The sequence below is a fragment of the Papaver somniferum genome, chromosome 7 (assembly GCF_003573695.1).
Source record: "Papaver somniferum cultivar HN1 chromosome 7, ASM357369v1, whole genome shotgun sequence".
Lineage (NCBI taxonomy): Eukaryota > Viridiplantae > Streptophyta > Magnoliopsida > Ranunculales > Papaveraceae > Papaver > Papaver somniferum.
The window spans coordinates 67,537,657-67,558,858 of NC_039364.1; the positions used below are offsets into that span (position 1 = coordinate 67,537,657).

Genomic DNA, 21,202 nt, shown 5'->3' on the forward strand with positions numbered 1-21,202 from the left:
TTAGTCCTTTCTAGTAGAGCAGATGCAGTAGTTGCCGACCTCTTGGATGCTTCATGGATCTGTAGACTGGAATCATTCCATTGATGCATAGGTCCATAAGTTGTTGTTCTGTGACATTCAGATCATAGAAATCCAATGCTTGAACTCTAAACTTCTTCACATAGTCGTTAGGATGTTCGGTGTTCTTTTGAAACATCCTTCCGAGATCAGAGAGGGTGACTTGCTCTGAAACAAAGAAATACTTTCTATAGAAAGCATTAACCATTTCTCCCCAACTGTTGATAGTTCATGGTGCGATGTTGTTATACCAGGTGTATGCCTTTCCTTTCAAGGATTTTGAAAATTCTTTGAGACGAACAACATGGTTATGCTCATGTTCACTCAAAGCTTCCAGGAACCGAGAAACATATTCTCCAGCGTTGCCGGTTCCGTCGTACAAAGTGAAAGTTGGAGAGACATAACCTTTTGAGAGAGGGATCCTTTGTGTAGCAGCAGGGTATGGAAGTTGGTGACGATGGACATGTGGGTTCTTGCCTCTTCCGCGGTTCTCCAGACGGTGTTCCAAATCTTCCCGAGTGATGAAGTTTGATGATTCCTTCGCGTATGCGGCTTTGCGGACTTAATCATCATCTATTGTATGAATTGGAATTACCTCAGGATCAGCGTCTGAGGATTTATCCTTCTCTTTCCCTTTTTCTTGGATTTTCCCTGACATTGTATCAGTGAGAGACTTTAGTTGATTAAATAGCTCCTTCCGTGTTGTAGCCATATCGGTTTGATTCTTTGCAAGAGTCTCTTGCACTTTGATAAGATCAGCAATGGTAGGTGGTGGATTTCCTATGACTTCATCAGGGTGTCGGCCGAACAAAGGATGACCCTCCGCGTTGACGTGAGGAGGAGTAACATTACCACCGTCAGTGTTAGAGGCCGGAATCGTTCCCGGGATATCCTCGTTGTCGTTGTTGTTGCTAGTGCTAGCGTCGTCTGCGTTGGAACCTGTGACTAACCCAGACCTAAGACCAGCCATCTTGTGAAATTGTGAGATTGCAACCGAGAGAATGATCTCCCACTGTGGTCGCCAATATGTAGATGGGGAAAAACGATTTGTTGGTTTTCACGGGATTGAGGAGACGACCGTACGGAGGAGACTCCTTGAAACGAGAGAAATGTTCATCCTCACATAGATGCACTGCAAGAAGGGAGTGCTTTGAATTCGAGAGATCAATCTGTAGTACTCCGGCCTAAACCAAGACAATAGCCGTTTTAGAGTAAATTCGGTCACAAGAGAGGATGGGTCGATCTGTAGGAGGGAAGCTGAGAAATGTGTGGAATCAATGGTAATCAAAGATTGTGGGTGTGTTATGTATTCTGAATAAGATAAGTTCTGAATGATTGAATCCATGTTGAGAGTAATTACTCAGATGTTGATTTAATCTCGTGTTGTCTGTGAGACGTGGCATCGTTGTATATCCAATCATGATTTCAGAGAGTTATTTATATTGTTGTTGACACCATGATCCCATGAAGTGTAACAGTTGATGGAATCAAAGAGTGGGGAAATGAAAATCGTGTTTGAAACCAGTTGCTCATCGTGCGGAGACTTGGTCGATTTTCCATCCACTACTTTGTTAACTCCTTCAACTGATTGCACGACTTGCTCACATTCCATCGTGTGTATGAACACATGTGCCGTAGACCGCCAGACCAAAAACCCAGTTGATATCCCCCCAAGTGACACGATTGATGTCCCGTGATTAATTAGTCAGTTGTTGACTTCATGACTTTATGGGACGATGAGTCCATGTATTTGCTGAGTTGAACATGATTTTGTAAAATGTTCTGAGACTCATAAATTGAACGTGTCTGTTGAGACAGAGGTATAATTCTCACGTTGAGGTGAGCAATTATTGCTCATTTGATGAATTGTTGAATATTGATAGTTGAACCAATATTCCTTGGTTTGAGCAAATATTGCTCATCTGAGCAAGTGTTGCTCGTCTGATGAATTATTCGCAGCGTGACCGAAATAAAACATTAGTTAGAATATTGGTAGTTGAACCGAGTATATTAAAATGGTGATCATGAGATCGTCGTAAAATTATTAGCGTTCGAGTCGAGAATTATGACCATTGGACTCAGAACCCCTAATTTGATCAATTGATGGTTTATTTTAGAATTAACCATGGAATGAAGGATGACCGGATACATGAGACCGTGGGTCGATTATGTAGCGTCCATATGCTCGCGTGAGCAAAATACCAAGATCTCTTGACACTAGTGGAAAATGGGTATTTAGCAACCCACATCAGAGACCCTTATTGACTGTAGTTAGACCGTTGACCAAAGATAGCGGTCTCTGGTTTGGTAAAACACGGAAAAATTCCAAGAGATTAATAAGGTGTCTCTGAATTAGAAATTTGATTTACTATTTCGCCATCATGGAACTACCGGTTCGACGACCCTCAGCCTACGATTTCAATCTGCTAGTTTCTGAGCCTATATATATCTCGTTATCTTTCTCTCTCTTCACTTCGTTCACTTCATCCAAACCCTATAGCCGCAGCAGAAAATGCCTTCTCTATGAATACCACCACGAACCAGAGTCCACCATGAATTTATTCATCTGAAAATCTAATAGAAACTCGATAAACCTTCCACATCTCTGAATCTTGTGAAGTTAGGGTTTGATTTTTCAAAAAACATCAAGTACAGTTAGGTCTCAATTCAAGTTCTCTTTATTTTCTTTTTTTATAACTTTATTTGTTGATTTGGTTGATTCTCTTCATTGGGTTTTAATTATTTTTCGATTATTGGTTGATTTCAGGTTGATTTCTCAATTTGGTGCGGTTATTAGAGATTGATTTTGCAAACTTCACAGGTACAGAATTTGAGTTTTAAATTTTTTTTATTTTCTTTTTGTTGATTTGGTGGATTCTCTTCGTTGGGTTTTAATCTTTTTTCGATTATTTGTTGATTTCTCAATTTGGTACGGTTATTAGGGTTTGATTTTACAAATTTCATCAGGTACAAAATTTGAGTTTTAAATTTTTTTTTCTTTTCTTTCAACTTGATTTTCTTTTTGGTTGGCTGTCTTCATTGGGTTTTAACCATTATTTGTATTTATTTGATTTCAGGTATTTATTGTTTGATTTCTGTCAGACAGCTTAACTTATAGGAACATCTTCATCAGGTAAAAGTTTTATCTGATTTTGGTATTTCCGTGATGTTAGTTGTTTTTATGATACTGAAGTTGGGGTTTGTTTTTTTAGATTTAGTGTACTGATCATATATTAGGGTCTAGGTAATGAAGTAATATGTTTAATTTTAACTGATTTTGTCTCAATTCATATGAAAGGATTACTGGTTTGGTGATGTTAATGTACAAGAACGTTCTGTTTTCTTCGAAGTAATTTTGTTTTGGTTGATGTCAAATGTAACGGGATTTATATTCTAACAACATGATAGTTATAAAATGAATACTTCAGTGGTTGTACGTATATTAGTATTTGATTAAGTATGATGTTATTCTTAGTTCCAATATGACTTAGAATGATGATTTTTAATCCAAGTTCACTAGGTTTCTGTGTTACTTTGTTAATCTTTCAAAGTAATTTTCTTGTAGACAAGTATGATATGAGGAGAGGTCGGTTTGCAAAGGACGGACTGATTCAGTACCGGATTGTATGCCAACAAGTTAATGTTGGTTCTCTATAAGAGGTGATCAAACTCTTTTTGCATATTTCAACTGAGAAAGCTGAAAACGCAAAGACCCAGGCAGAGGCTTTAGAAGAAGCTTTAGACATTGATGACTGCGCATCGAGTCTTCCGGTTTTGTAACAAGCACAAGAGAACAACTGAATTCCGTAGGCTTTACGAAATAATCAGAAACCATCTTGCAAATCTTAACAAATACAAGGACCAAATAGACATACCTGACTAATTGAGATTGAACTTTGGCAGGTATGTGGAGAATAATTAGTTCCATAGTCCAAGTATTTGCGTGGAGAAAACTACCTCGGTTCTCTATCTGAATTTTGTTATATGATCTTGTGCAGGAAGCTTTTCGTTTTGTGGAAGACATTCATGGTTTGATGTGTATGGTAAAGAAAACTCCCAAGCCATCAGTGATGGTCATTTATTATGGCAAGCTGGCAGAGATGTTCCGGGTTTCGAACAGTCAACTTTATAATGCCTATGCATGGTCCAAAATGATCTCACGACAAAGGTAAATAATTACGAAACGCATGTTCCATCTTGTTCTAGTATTCATAGTGTTAATGGTGGGTTTTTTGTTGGCCACCTTGTTCCAAACTGTGATTGGTCACTTTGGTTCTGTTGGGGTCTATTGATATTACTGAGTTTTGTCAGATATTTTTCAAGTGACTTTTATAAACCTTGTTGATGTATATATGGTGTGAATCATGGGATTCCATCTAATAAACTCCAAAATACGGAGAGAACTTGAGTGGATTAGTAGCATGTTGGGGAACCACCTGTATAGAGTTTGGTTCTGCAGCTGTTGGGTGTGTCCTCGTGTTAGATTTGGTATCTTTGATCCTTAATTCATCTTTGATATGACTTTGTAATATATTTTTACAGGGTACTGCAGGAGTTGCCATAGCTAGTCATTTGGGAGTCTCATGTATGCTTATAACAGACCCCAAGTATACTTTCAACAAAGAATGTTTGTCTGTTGCTTTACTATCTTCAATATGCTGTAATCAAAATCTCTTTCTTGCCTAAGTGCATTCGGTGTTGGTTTCAGGGATGGGTCACGATTCTTGAGTTTTGGTTCATAAAATTAGGAAGCAGGCACAACAGTATTACAGATTATACAAAGTACTGATACATCCTTGATGTGTGGTTTTCTTGTCATTACTTTTGTGTTGTTAGAACCGTCTTTTGACAAGAAAATACATCTTATAGCATTTTGTGTTTTTCTCTTTCCTTCAAACACTAATTTCTACTTATCCTGTTTTAGTTATCTACTTGCCCTGTTTTAGTTACACTGCTTATGCAAATATTTTAACTTCATTGTATTCTGGTTGTGTAGGAACCAATCCCTGTTATACAACTTGTCAGAGAAACTGCTGCTGTCATGCAAGAGTTTACTCAATCTGGGTAAGAAATTATTCAGAAACCTACTCAACTTCGTTAACTATTGGAGTTTTAAGTCAATTTAGATTTGAAGTTTGAAATCGCAGAGAGCAACTGCTCTAATGGATTGCAGTATTTTTGACTAGCATAATGTATTTTTATGGTTCTATGGTTAACTGGGAATTTTTTTTACAAGCATCACGTGAATCCAAGCCTTGCTAAGTTGTTTAAGTTTTCCTCTCATTGTAGGTACACTGATGATGTGGAGCTTGAAGATGCTACTCACACGACTATTTTGACTCTGAAAGAAGGGTATTCTTTTACTTATTTTTGTATATTTAGTCTAGGAAAGAAACTTGCATTTACTTGGAGAGTGCACCTGATTATTCACATGTTTACTCTACGCCCCCATCTGTGTGCTTTGACTAAGTATCTTGCGTATGGTTATGCATCTAGAGAAAGTGTACGGTGGAACATGAGTTCATCTAAAGCTGCTCTAGAGAGTGACACTAGGGAAAGTGTTTTCTTATTAGCTAACTAGGACTTGTGTATTGTTCTGAACTCAGGGATTCATATTGCAGTTTGAAAAAAAAATAAACTTGTCAATTACTAGCTAGATAAATGTTTTTGTTTACTTCTTCGTAGGTGCTTGGAACTGATGATAGTGGATTTACTGCAAATGAGAATGAAGCTCCATCAATTTTGACAACTGTTGGAGATGATGAGTATTGGAGTGGAGAATCTTAGGTAAGGTTTCATTATATTTCTTCTTACATGTCTCTTATAGTAATTCCATATTTGTTATGTTAGATCTTTTACATTCGTTTTAATTTCATTTTCTACAATTGGTTATTTTTCCAAGGGAACAAGAAATGGGGATACACGTACATGAATGAACTTGCCCAACACCTTATAATTCAACTGGTGGAAATCATGTAGCTCCCCTGCGCACATGTGAGTTGACAACAAACCTTGAACCTCTGGTTCTGAGTTTTTCTGTGCATCTTAAAGGCATTGTATAGTCAGAACCTTGACAACTAGGTACTTATTTGGGTCAAATAGCATGTTGAATCTTACCTAACACATGACCTAGATTAGGTTATCGTTATGTTTGTAGGTTAGAGTTATGGTTGAATCGTAGAGAATTTGTATGTATGGAAATGATGCAGGAAATAAGTTTTTAGCACTGTTAATGATGAGGTTGTTGAATATGGTGGTAGTAGTTCAGGGAAATTGAGATTGCAGCTATGGGTGGATTGTAAAGTAAGATGAGTTTATGATTGTATATTACAATGAGTTTTGCTTGGATTGTATATGTTGTTCAAGTGATGTGAATTATAGTTCTGGTCTTGATTAGTCTGGTAGAATGAAAATGATTATGGTTGGATCCCTGCAATTAATGAGCCAACTATTATCTACATGACCTATATGTCAAATTACCTCGCACATGTGCTTTCAGCTACTACCCATTGCTAGAATGTCTGTCAAATTAACTCACACTATTGTACATGACCGATATCTAGTAACTTATTTTTTTCCACCGTGTATTATGAACTGAACGAAGTCATTGTACTGTTGTTGATTTGCTTTGAAGGAAGTCGCAAGTGAACCAATGACACAGCACATGGATGCTCTGCTTGATATCATTTGTGAAGTATTGGCTAATTAAGTTCATTGTCATAGGAGGAGCTGAATTATCATTTTGTTTTTTTTAACAGTTATCTATTAGTTTAGCATGTTGTTGTCAGAACTTAGCTATCTTGGACATGTATTCTCCGAACTCAATATTTCATCTTTTTTGTGTAGTTTTACACCCAATGGATAAAATGAATGAATGTTAAAATTCTCAGTTTGATTATAAATTTGAAGTTAAATTTGAAGTTGCACTTGAATATCAGTTAAATTTGAGTTGCATTTGAATTTCAATGAAATTTGAGGTTGCATTTGAATTTTAGTTTGACATTAATTTGACTTGACTGTAGTTTGACATAACTTGACTTGACTGTTTGACTTAAATGCCAGTAAGATTAATTCAGATTCAGCCATTCAGACATTTCAGCTGATCTGAATCTGTATTTTTTTTTATATTATAATTCAAATCTACGACCAGTGTCGCTGGTCAGCAACTAGTTACCGTAAGAAACGGTCTCTGTTCAGAGACCCACGGGTTAGGGGTCGTGCAATTAAAAAACGCTTTATAAACGACCCATTCAGAGAACCCTAGAACAGGTCGTTTAACTCTTATATATGACTAGTCTTGGCGGCCGCGGAACGTCAGTTTTCCACTAGTGTGAAGAGTTGGTGATTTGTTGATGAAAGAATGATTAAATGCTGGTTTAATCATTTATTCGAAAAATGCTCGTCCGAGCCTTAGGTGATAAAACCTAATTAATTATGGAGAGCTGAGAGACCGAACAAGGGGTCATAAAACCAAACCTGGATGTTCGTGTGATCGAATGATGATCACTTCATGAAATTCCAACATTATTTGGAAGAGTTTTGGACCTAATATGTGCAATTGGGCAAATTAGGTCAAATCATGAAAATATGCGGGACTGGATCATTGCGAGCCAAAGAGCCAACCTTGGTCAGTCAAGGTAACATGCTCGCTTCGTCAACACATCCGTGTCTTAGTCCTGGGAATTTTGATATTTTCTGGCGTGCGTTTGAGCAACCATTTGAGAAAATATGACAAAATCAGGATTTTGCTGAAATTGAGGAAACTTCATGAGATGAAGAAAAATAATTATAAAATGAAGGAATGATGAAGCGTGGGACCGCTGAGGCCAAGGCATGGCCGGCCTTCCAGTGACCACGGTCCCGTGGTGCTTTTCCTAATTTTATATTATTTTTCATGAATTTATGAAAATATCATGAAATTAAGGAATTTGTTGAAATTAAGGAATTTCCTTGAAGTGAAGGAGTTTCCATGGGATCAAGGAAGCAAATAATATTAAAATAATAAAAATAAGGGTGTGTGGGACCGGCTAGGGCATGGTTGGCCGGCTTGGGCCCGGTCCCACGAGTTTCCCTAATTTTTATGTATTTTCCGTGTATTTTTCCATGATTTGAAGGAATTTTCCTAATTCGAGAGAAATACCATGAAATCAAGGAGTTTCATGGGATGAAGGAAACGTTAAAATAATAACAATAAAATAAGGGGCGTGTGGGACCAGCTGAGGCATGGCCGGCCGGCTGGGGCCCGGTCCCACGAGTTTCCCTAATTTTAAATTATATTTTCATGGTTTTGTGAAAATACCATGAGATTAAGGAGTTTTCATGAGATTAGGAAAATAATAATAAAATAATTAGGAACCATGAGGTGTGGGCCGGCTGGGATCAAGGCATGGTCGGTTGGCCAATAATCACGGCCCCACAATGTTTTTCCCAATTTTATATTATTTACTTGGTGCGAAGGAAACACCATGAAACTGAGGAGTTTCCTCAAAACGAAGGATATTTGTTCAAATGAAAGGATTTTCATAAGATCAAGGAAAATAACAAAAAATATGATAAAATATAAAACTGGCGTGGGATTGGCCACGGCACTGCCGGCCGGTTGATGAGCCCAATCCCTCGGCGCCTTGGTCAATATTTTAATTGTTTATTATTTTCTTTTCTATTTTGCATAGGTTCATCATTTCGTCGTATTTTGAAATACTCGTTCGTGCGGTGATTGTTAGTGTATTATCGTTGAGTACACTTGCACCTTTTGAGCCGAGGCTTACTCAGAGGTAGCTTAGATGCCCGTGCGTTGAATATTTATTACTAACCCATGGAATTCTGCTGGGAAGAACCATAGATTGAAGTAACGAAATACTGCGAAAATATTTGAATATTTTCGGAAATTCAGTGGATGAATCCAAGAATTTAGGAATAATTAACTTATGGCTCTATACTAGCAGAGAAAGCTGTCTAGGAGCATTAATTATTCTGACATGAGCTTGCTGGAGCTTCATATCCTTTATATAGCCAGGAAAACTCGTTGTTTGTATCCTGAAGAAGTTATCGCTCTATACTAGCAGAGCAAGCTGTCTAGGAGCCGTCAATCTCGTGATTCTATATAGAAATAATTATTGAAGTGTTCAGTATTCATGAGATATGTCGTTGTCCAGCCGAGAGACTACATATCTGCATGTACTCTGAGAGAAAGTATTCTCAGTCAGAGGATTCGATGAGAGACCCGTGTCTCAATACTCACATATGATTGTTGGATCAGGAGTTCGTATAATTATGGGTTTACGATTTTAGCCTTTGTCGAAAATCCACCATCTATAACGTCCGTACCTCACTATCCCGTGAAGATGTGATCTAAGCCACTCAATTTGTCCGGAAAATTTGAGTGGTCGATATCGATTTGCTATTGAAAACGCGCGTCCTTGCCTAGTTTGGGAGCACAAATCGAGACGACCAACCATAGTTGGTCTTGATCGATCAGTCATGTATGTAGGCGGGCCCACGGTGATTGTGTTGACATGCTCTGGGCCCTTTGAATCTACATCTACACCCTCTATCTATACCTGCGAAGATGGATGGTTGAGACTGATTTGCGACACATGTGATGTGCCGAAAACCCTAATTAGGGTTTCACGTCCACGCTGCTTTGGCTGGACGAATTGGCAAGCCACGCTTCTCCTTTGGGGAGGCTGACCATGTGGGGCCCACGTTGGACCGGTGGTGAATGCGCCAATACCTGCCCGGTGGTGAACGCGCCAATACCATAATTTTGGCTTTTACAATTTTAGCCTTAAATGAAAATCCACCATCAACATTATTATAAAAAACAAAGCGTGTGTACACCAGTTCAACCTTCTCCAGGCGAGTGGGAGGTGATCAGATTTTGTATAGTGGTAAAAAGATGACGTTCACTCGGACTTGTGTAGACTCGATTCTAGACTTAAATACTAATTCTAATAAATATATACAAAAATATGGTAACAGTATCTGGAGAAACTGGGACTTAGGATTCCACCAAACTCACAACATAAGATTCAAATATTAATTCTTTTAACATTTATAGACCAATAAAGACATGGGCTCTTATTTTTTCCAAGACATATTCTCAAAACATTAGTTGTAAATCCCATGGGACATCAAAACATCTAATCAAGCATGACCCGTCAAACGAGATGACAACTAATTAATCAAAATCATAATTTAATTTTAATTAGTGCAAAAGTCATATAAGAATTAAATATAATTACCCAAGTATGATATTAGGCTTCCTCCGTCGTCCCAGTGTTGGGATTTAGCTCTTCATGATGAAAACACGCTTAAAACAATATCTCATGGCTCAAAAGGTGTTTTTATTGAAGGTATGTGAGGAAAAAAAAATGAAAGCAGCTCAATCGTAACAATTATAATTGTTACAGATTGAGTGTTACAAGGAATTGTCGCAAACTGAAAATAATTGTTACTAATGGACTATTACAAGATTTGAAATTTAAGACCCTATGAACGACTGTCCTACACAGTTGTATGTTCTTCAGCTTCGTCTTCTTCCTGTTGTTGCTGCTGCAACTCCTCCTGCAGCTTGAATTTCGGCTCTGCAGCGACACAGAAACTTCCCCAAACTCCCCACCCCTCTCCTAGGACTCGTACCATCCTTTATATAGCTAACATGTGCAAAATTATCTTTGTTGTGATCAGACACATTCTTTGATCGTTCTTGTATTGAAAGGACAAAGTAGAAAAACTAAGAAGTCATTTAAAAATTCTTTTATTCACCTTAAGATGAATTTCTGAATTTAAAATTTTAGAATGCGTTATTCTTATGTTATTATTTTTGTTTGCTTCATATTTAAGTTTTGATTATAAATAAATTTATGTATTAACTCAGTGTTACGGGTAACCCATGGAAAACCTGCCCCAGACGGGTATTCCCCATACCCGCCCCAATTCATGTGGGTAAAGGGGAGGGTATGGGTTTTTTTTTTACGAACGGGGCAGTTACTGGGATTGGCATACCCCCCATACCCGCCCCATGACCATCCCTAGTAGCAACAAATATGCAGTGAATATCCTTTCCTAAAAACCCATGTAACTGCCAAATTTAACACAAAATACCCGAGATAATATTAGCTTCATGTATTATCGAAATCTTCTTTTTCTTTAACTTTAAGACAACTTCCATCCCTGTTTTATCTCCACAAGTAAATCCAAATTAAATCCCTCGAAAAATCTCCTTGAAAATCTCTTTTAATCCGATCCAGGGAGTACGGTCAATCCCGTGATATTATTCCCTCTGTTTCTCGTTATTTTCTCTTTTACTTCGAACTTCAACCCAATACCAACCCTGTTAAGTCACCACCGGCCCAAACAAATCCTAATCCGTGAAGAAATCTGAGATAAACTCGCTCAAAACCAAATCAGTAAAGTCGCAGAATCTGTTCTTCTTTCCCTCCAAATTTAAATTCAAGTGGGGAAGAAGATGTCCCCTAACCAGCTGTCGGGTGCCGTTAACACTTGGGTGTTCTGGGGTGTAAATAGAAAGTGGACGCCCTTTAGTAATTGAGGCGCCCCTTATCCAAATGAGGGGTGCCTTTAGTGATTTTCTCCCACGAGCGCGAATACCACTTTTTGAGCCAATTTTCCACACATGTTTATTTCTCAAAAAATACCTACAAAGAGATAAAATACCAAAATAAGTACAAAAATGGGTAATAACAATATAGAAAATCGAAATGAAAATAGACATATAAATGCGTCTATCAAATACCCCCAAACTTATTATTTGTTAGTCCCGAGCAAATCTAAAATAAAATCTAACTCACTGTCGCAGGCATCGTCGATTGCACTTAGCATGTGCAACAAGCCTTTAAACCTCTAGGTGGCCCTAGTGTCCGAGTTATAGTCTCGGGAGGGCTTACAAGAGATATACCCACGAAATCTTTACTCCAGACCCTAACTATCTAGGCATAACCTTGGAATGAAGTAAAGAATCTCCTTGGTTGGCATACTTATTGACTACATGAGGAAGTACCCTGATGCGAAATTCCAATTGTTCTACACGAGTTTGCACTCAAGCATACTAAAATTCATATATAAGTGACAGAGCTCTACTCAGATAGTCGCACTATGGACATCAATATTCGGAGTCAACAAACCACATGGATAGATTAAGAGATGGATATAGAAAAACATAGATGGTTTTGATGTTGACTAGGTGAACGGTGTTTCTCATATATGTCTGAAGGTCACTGCCAAAATGAACCTATCCTAAAGGACTGAGATACTAGTCTGAATAATATCAACACAACTGGCATATACAAGGAAACCAGTGGTCGATAATCCTAACTCTAGGTCAACACAACTAGCTTATACAAGGGTACCAGTGGTCGACTTTATTGAATTTATTCTGGTTGGTATCTCAATCACTTTATTTCACCCTAACAGTGGTAACAACTTGAATCGTGAGCCCCACCTAATCACTTAGAGAAACATATTTTTAAAAGAAAACAAAATAAAAACAGAAGTGAAAAGGACTCAACGAGATATGGCGAAACTACCATGTTATTTCTAACACCTGAGCTCTGTGATTTTATGAATAGACTCTTTAGATGTTTCCATCTAATCAGATTGGTTCCTCAACTCCTACAATCAAGATGCTTCCATCCACTTAGATTGGTTAGTGCCATCCTTAATAAGCATAAATTTCTAGACTCTGGAGTTTATTTATTGCAACAAAAAGGAAACAAAAATTTTATACCCCACCCCCAAACTTAAATCTAACATTGTCCTCAATATTCTAAAGATGAAATTAAAAACATGAACAAGGAGAAATTGTTACCATACGAAGCAAAAGAGTTAAGGAAAGATATTATCGTGTTGCATGAGCATGGGTTACCTCCCAAGAAGTGATAAGTTTAATGTCTTCAGCCAGACTAAGAAAGAATTAGTCACCTCATAAAATCATAAAGTAATAGCCGGAATATCTGTGGATCATCAAAACCAAATTGAGCTATCACAAATAAAAGGAATCTGCAGCCTACCAAGAAAATGAACAAATAAAGCATACCCATGTCTAGTATCCTGTTTAAGACAACTACATCTAGCTGTGGTTCAGATTCAGGTTCTATAACTGGGTCCAAATAAAATATTTTCATGTGTTGTATTTCCGCGTAGCTAAGATCCGATTAAGGTATTAGAGTCTGGAAAAACTCAAATAAAAATTTAGAAGCACATAATAATAACCTGAATAATTGCGGATCCTTAAAGTCAATCAAATTTGACTTACATAGACGACCATAATTGAGGTGGTGGTCATTCTTAAACAAATGTGTCGATTCTAATATCCTAAAGTACTTAGGTTTAGTCTCAAAACTAAATATCTGACACATTTGAAACTCATACATTCCCACAATTGGTTGAAAAATATTTGGTGGGAAAACAAAATCAATCTGGGTATCATAGTCTGGGCTAACCACATCAACCAGAGGATGGGTTTCTAACAACTTAATTTCCTTATGGACATCACTAGGCTCAGGAAAACGTGTATGACGATAATATTTTAAAATGGTTGAGGCACATATGTCAAGTCCCAAGTGAGGGACCTTTCTAAGTGTTCACATGGAGAATGATAATCACCCCCAAACTTAGAGAATTCAGTGTCTCTAGAAAGACTAGTCACAACTTCCCTAATTTCTAGGTCATCAGATTCCTGAAAATAGTCTATTGATTCTTCTAAGTATGGTACATCCTCACTCATCTCTACGATTTCATTTTCCTTGTCTAAGATCATTGTTTCTAAATCGCTAGACTCAAAATATACCCGTTCCTCTAAACCATAATTGGCTTCGAAATCAAAAGTAAATACTACATCGTCTAAAACGATGGTATCTCTATTCAAATCCTCGTCCTTTTGAATAGGTGAATAATCATTAAAATTATTTGGATTTGAACTAGAAGTAACATTATCATTATAAAGCTCAATTGAAGTAACAAATTCCTGATCACTGTGCCTACATATTTCAAATTATTCATCAACACTATCATCATCATAATCATCATTATAATAGCATGAAAATGGTTGAACCTCATCTAAACATGTAGTGTTACCAATTCTAACCTCGTCATCTTGATTATGTGATATGTATGATCTTTGTACCTTGGTATCTATTACTATAAAAGCGGAATTCAGAATAATAATAGACGAGAACTTAGAAGAATACAGAACACAAAGTAGTAATTCGAAGAAATAAATCTTCTCTAGATTATGAACAAGAAAACGATTACAATTCTCTCTTTGTTACGCTCACAATCTTCTCTAACAGTGGATTAACCTTGAACTGTCGCTCTTCGCTCCATAATAAAATCTTCTTCGAGTGATTCTTCACTATCAAACCACAAGTCTTCCACATGTGGCAAGATCATCTTATCATCTCCATCATCATCTAGTAATGGTGGTTCAAACATACTTAACCTTCTTAGGTCTTCTTCTTGTTGTTTGGTAATGTATTCCAAACTAACTCTACTCGGATTCTCATCAAGAGAAAGGATCACAAGGAGAATGAACTTTGTACTAGCATTCACCAACCGCTTAGCCTGAGTGGCTGTAATCAAGCTTGCTCCCTCAAGATGAGAGTCAATAGCTCGTATTACAAAAGTTTTCCCATCTTTGGTAAAGGTATACTTCTGCTCCCTTCTATGTAGAACCGCATCTTGATCCCACAAGTAAGGACTACCAAGTACAACTTGACAAACATATAATGGAATCACGTCGCATGTAACCTCGTCAATGTATGACTCATCAAAAGCAAACTTGAACGTGCACTGTTCTGGAACCTGTAGCCCACCTTCCTTTTGAATCCACCCTAAAGGATAGGGTTTCGGATGTTTGAAAGTTTTCAAACCCAACTTCTGTACCAAAGAATGTGAAAGTAAATTCTTCTGACTTCCCGGGTCAATAACAACATCTATTAGTATTGTCTTAACCTGCATCTTAACCGTGAAGAGTCGTTCCATGGTATCGTCTTTCGTAAGTTCTTCTACGCCTCCTGCCATTAGAGAGAGCTTTTGATTAGGTTCCGTTAGTCCTTGGACTTCTTTTGGAACTTGTGTGACTAGTGTTGCCATCATGGATTCTTTCTTCTGCAACCCTTTTGGTTTTAGATTAGGATACTTCATCCAACACTTGTCAACAACATGCCATGTTTGTTTGCAATGAGTGCAAACTAAACCTTCTTGGTCATTAGACTTCCTTTTCTCTTTGCTCATTTCATCTTCTTTAGCGACGAAACTTCCAGATTTTACCTTGTTGTTTCCCTCATCATCAGTTTTCTTGAGCCTGCCTTCAATGGCATTAGCTTTTATACTTGCTTTGGAGATAGTGTCCACCGAAAACATCTTCAACTCCTTCCGTATATACTCATGGAACCCGGAAATATACTTCATATAGATAGCATGATCTTCCAAGTCTAAATCCAATATCATATCTTGATTCTGAAATTCCGAAGTATATTCTTGCACAGTTTAGTTGTAAGTCTGCTTCAAGTTGTACCACTTGAACCATCTCTCCTCAAGGTAGCCAACCGGAAAAAACTGTTTCCTTACAACTTCCTTGAATCTTTTCCACGACCATGCTCCCTTACCTAGGTTTTGTCTTTGATAAGCTTTCCACCAGGTTAGAGCATGCTTTTGTAGCTTCAATGCCGCGAAAGCAATCTTTTCCTTTGAACCATATTCAAAGAAAGAAAAATACGTTTCTAGACGTTCAATCCAGTCATCCAATTTTTCTACATCGACACTTCCATCGTAAAGTGGAATATCAACACGAAAATCAATTATCAGACTCTTACCATGAGGTTTAGTTTATCTAGGACTTTTAAGAAAATCACTTTTTTTCTTCTTCTTCTTCTTCTTCTTCTTCATCCTCATCCTCTTCTTACGAAGATACAGGTAAAGGTATATATCTTTTTCTTCTCCTTCGGATTGGGTGTATGAGAACGAATACATTCAGTCAATTCTGCAAGGGTGGTTTGAATCGTCTTCATGTCTGTTTGCAGCGTAGCCACCTTTTCTTCCATAGTTTGTAGTTCGCTTTTCTTAGGATCATCATCTGACTTTGTCATCCTTGATCCCCTTGTTTTCTTAACGTCTTCTAGCTTCTCGAGTATCTCACCAAGCTTTATGTAGAGATATCTAGTGAAAACCATTGACCACATGGATTTACCCTAGAAACTAACCTTGCTCGTGATGCCAACTTGATACGTATGATATCTGTACCTTGGAGACTATTGTTATAGAGGCGGAATTCAGAATAATAATAGACTAATAACTAGAAAACAGAAAAACCACAGAAACCAGTTTCGAAGAAATAAATCTTCTCTAGATTATGAACAAGAAAACGATTACAATTCTCTCTTTGTTATGCTCACAATCTTCTCTAATAGTGGATTAACCTTGAACTGTTTGCTAAGCTTGCACAAGAATTGTCGCAAGCTTTCTCTAGGTTTTATGTACCTAATATCTGTGTGTAGGTGCGTCTATATTAAAAACACATTAACTAGATGTCTTAGCTATGAGATAAACATCTCTATTTATAGCTTTCGGTTTGGTTCCCCAAACCTTCTAGGAACTATTTCCTTTTGTAGGACTAATTCCTTTTCTAGGTATATTACCTAAACTAAGAGTATTGCTTAAAACAAAACTTTTCTCTAACTAGGAATTTATCCTAAACAAGGAATCCTTCCTAATATAGGATTCTATCCTTAATTCATCTTGAGGATCACTAGTTCCCGGGGAAAGGAAGATACGCATGTATCATTATGCAAATAATTATCCTCATTTTCAAGGGTATTATTGGAAACACTATATTGTAAATTAAGACTATCTTGAGCAAGTTTTTCCACAATCCTATTTGCATTCTCAGTAAATTACTTGAGAGACTCTTCTAGAGACATCCTAGTTTACTGCTCTGGGGACTCGTCCGGAATATTAAAGGTTTCCTTAATAAATAAGGAATGATTCTTGAAATCCTCTTCTAGAGAAATAGACGAATTTTTCGCTCATATGATTGATGGGTGTGCGAATAGATGTAGGATCAGAATCTCGCAATGATAATGTTTCAGCGAAATTATTAATGACACAACACTTAAGCGTCGCAGAACAATTCCAGAAATGATAAAATAAATGACGACAGTTAAGATCACGAGAAAGATATGATAGTCCTGCAACAATTAGAGAGTTTGCGAAATTAATATTTGTAAGGTTGCGAGAAAGTCGCAGACCATATCCGAAAATAAAGGAAAGATTAGCTGTCATCCACTACGTATTTCCTTATAAATAGTCATTCGATTTGTAAAGAGTGGAGAGATCGTTTTTGAGTAAGAAACAAGTAAATAGGAGAGAGAAAGTTTAGAGCAGAGATCATTCTTTAGTTCTTTATCTTTTCTTGTAAGAACATCCAAAGATTAATCAATAAAATTAAGAATATAAACCTAAAATGAGTTGATTAATAATGAAATCACATGAAGAGTGTAGTGTAGGATTTCCTGCAACTACATAATGGCGCTAGAAACAGGGAATTGAAGATCGAAAATTGAAGATTGTTGATTGAGAATATTCAAGTCAAGAGAGTGATTAAATAAATCAGTGAATTAGTTAGAAGAAAGATGAATAGAATTAATGAAAATGGCAAAAGATTGGAGTGTAATATGATAACAAAAACGATGATTAATGAATTCCATGAAAACATCAAAGGAAGAATACATAAACGAAATTTTGAAGGAAGGAAAGTTATGGCGGTAGAAAAACATCACCCTTGAAAGATTGGGAAAAGCAAAAAATTGCATTCATGGCGGAAGAAATACCAAAAGAAAATTTGAACCACACATCTCTGTTGGTCATCACAGTGCCTATTACAAGAAAAGGGAAGGAGACAACAATAAAATCCACAGGAGAATGGATGTTGAACAGAAATTTAATCGATACAGGAAGTAAAGTTGATATAATATTTTATCACGCATTCCGGGGAATGAGTTGTAAAGATGAAGAAATGTCCAGTTCAACATATTTTGTTCACGGCTTTGGAAAATCCACAACAAAACCTAAAGGAGAGATAGTGGTACGAATTCCACTTGGAGAAATCGAAACACATGTAACATTGTGCGTGGTGGATATGGAATCGCCATATAATATGTTATTAGGAAGATCATGGATGCATGCGATAAAAGTTGTGGTATCAACGTTGCATCAATGTATTAAATTCCCCACTCCAAATGGAATAGGTGAAATCATAGAAGATGTTGACAATGCGAAATTATGTCATCAAATTGAAGTAAAACATTATGAAGGACAAGCAAAAAAGAAACAATTTCGCAGAAAGTTGGCAAAGGAAGCAAAGAAGGAAGAAGAATTTATAGTATATATGATAAGGGAAAAAGAAGGCAAAGGAATACCCAACGAAATTTCGAAAGAAGGAGAAGGACCCATAAAAGCAATAAAAGAACCAACACCAATGGGAGAACCTAAACCCAGTTACACTTCCGCAGAACCAACAAAATAAATAAACGTTGGGACTATAGAGGAGCCTCTAATGTTAAGAATTGGAACCAAAATGGATATAGAAGAAGAAGAAAGAACTGTTAACTTGTTGCGAGAATATAAAGATATTTTCGCAAGAAGCATGGATGAGATACCAGGAATAGATCCATCAATTGCATGCCACAAATTGGAGATTAACAAAAATGTGAGACCATTTAAACAGAGAATAAGAAAAATTGCAACAACTTACCATTCCCAAATAGAAGAAGAACTACAGAAAATGCTTGAGGCAGGAATTATAAGAGAAGCTAAATACCCAGAATGGATAGCGAATATGGTCATTGTCCCAAAGAAAAACAAAGGAATCAGGATTTGCATAGATTTCACTGATTTAAACAAAGCTTGCCCCAAAGATAGTTTTCCGTTACCAGATATTCCTCAAATGGTGGAATCCGCAGCGGGAAATGATAGGGTATCATCTTTATAGGGTACAAAGGGTATAACCAAATCCCTCTCGCTGAAGAAGATCAAGAACATACTTTCTTTGCCCCTAGAGGTTTATATTGTTACACGAAAATGCCATTTGGTTTGCGAAACGGGAGCGACATACCAAAGAATGGTAGAGAAGGTGTTCGCAAAATGGATACACAAAACATTAGAAGTATACGTGGATGACATGTTAGTAAAGAGTAAAGAAGCTAAAGACCATGTACAAGACCTGAGGGAGATTTTTGAACAAATGCGGCATATAACATTAAATTGAATCCTGAGAAGTGTACTATTGGAGTTGCATCGGGAAAATTTTTAGGCTACATTGTATCAAAGGAAGGAATACAGGTTGATCCAGAAAAAGTGCAAGCAGTTCGTGACATGCCAACACCAGCAACAATAAAAGATGTACAGAAGTTGAATGGGCTTCTAGCTTCGCTGGGGAGATTCATTTCGCGATCATCAGACAAATGCAAATATTTTTTCGATATACTCAAGAAGGGTGCGAAATTTAAATGGACTGATGAATGTGAAAAGCTTTTCAAGGAATCAAAGAACATCTTATGAATACAACTATTTTACAAAAAGCAGAATCAGGAGAAGAATTATTGATCTATCTTGCGACGACGTCGCATGCATTAAGTGTTGTGTTATTGCGAGTAGACGCAGGAGTGGAGAAACCCATTTATTACATTAGCAAAACTTTTAATACCGAGAAGAATTACTCAAAGATTGAAAAGTTAATCTTAGCATTAGTTTATGCATCATTTAAGCTCCGCATATACTTTCAAGCACACAAGATAAAGGTATTAACAAAAGTACCAATTGAATCAGTGATGAAGAATTCTAAAAGATCAGGAAGAGTGGAGAGATGGAATGCACAAGTAGGCCACTTTGATATTAAATATGAAATTTTGTCTTCACCAAAATCACAAGTTGTTGCAGATTTTTGGCAGAATTTCCTTTAGAAGAAGATGAAGCAGTAGAAGAAATGATGGATGTGAAGAAGAACATGGAGATCCAAAAGATTTATTAACAGAACCAAATAGATGGGAGATATTGGTAGATGGATCATCAAATGGAGAAGGAAATGGAGTTGGAATTGTTTTAATTTCGCCAGAAGGAATAAAGATGGCTTTTTCATTCAGATTGGAATTTGCATCCACTAATAATGAAACAGAATATGAAGCTGTGATACATGCCTTAAAATTCGCAATAGAAATGAAACTAGAAAATGCCAGGATCACTAGTGATTCGCAGCTAGTTATTCGCCAAATAAAAGGAGAGTATACTACAAATGAACCATCCTTGAAGAAATACAAGAAGCTGGTTGAAGAATTGTCAGCGAAAATCCCAAAAATAAAATGGAGGCACATTTCAAGAAAGGATAACAGACTCGCAGACGCTTTTGCTTTCATCTCAAGCATGATGACAGATCCAACTGCGAGATGCATAAAAATACAAACACTTCTGTCACCATCAATCAATAAAGAAGAAGAAGACGTGGACGTGATGATAATAGAAAAGAAGAACAAATGAACAATATCGCAGACTGGAGAATGGAACTTCATGCATATTTGGCGAAAGGAGAAACACCAAGAAATAGATTGGAAACACACAAGTTAAAAAGCCGTGCAACGAATTATGAATTAAGAGATGGGTTGCTATACCGAAAATCCTTTAATGGACCATCACTCAGATGTTTGACACGAGAGGAAGGAGAAAAGGTGCTAAAAATGTTACATAGTGGGGATGCTGGCAATCATAGGGAGGAAGATCTTTGGCACATAGAGCAAAAATGCAAGGTTATTACTGGCCATACATGCATGAAGATGCAAAAAAATATCAAGACGTTGCGAAGATTGTCAGCGGCATGGAAAGAAAATACATGCACCTGGAGCACCATTGTCATCTTCAACAGTGTATGGCCTTTTGGAAAGTGGGGCTTAGATATTGTGGGGCCATTTTTACCAGGATCTGGACAAAGAAGATAATAGTCGCAACAGATTATTTCACAAAATGGACAGAAGTGAAGGCAGTACAACATATTCGCGACAAAGATATCTTTACATTCATATTCGAAAATATCATTTGCAGATTCGGAATTCCTGCACAGTTGGTATCTGATAATGGG

At 37.1% G+C, this 21,202-nt stretch overlaps 1 long non-coding RNA gene across 1 annotated transcript; it reads left to right on the forward strand.

Moving 5' to 3' along the window:
• The first annotated feature begins 2,722 nt into the window (after positions 1 to 2,722).
• Positions 2,723 to 6,889, forward strand: LOC113292911. Its single transcript, XR_003331944.1, has 9 exons — positions 2,723 to 2,878; positions 3,135 to 3,190; positions 3,623 to 3,960; positions 4,056 to 4,225; positions 5,054 to 5,121; positions 5,347 to 5,409; positions 5,743 to 5,844; positions 5,960 to 6,051; positions 6,692 to 6,889. It is a non-coding gene; the product is annotated as an uncharacterized LOC113292911 (long non-coding RNA).
• The last annotated feature ends 14,313 nt before the right edge of the window (positions 6,890 to 21,202 follow it).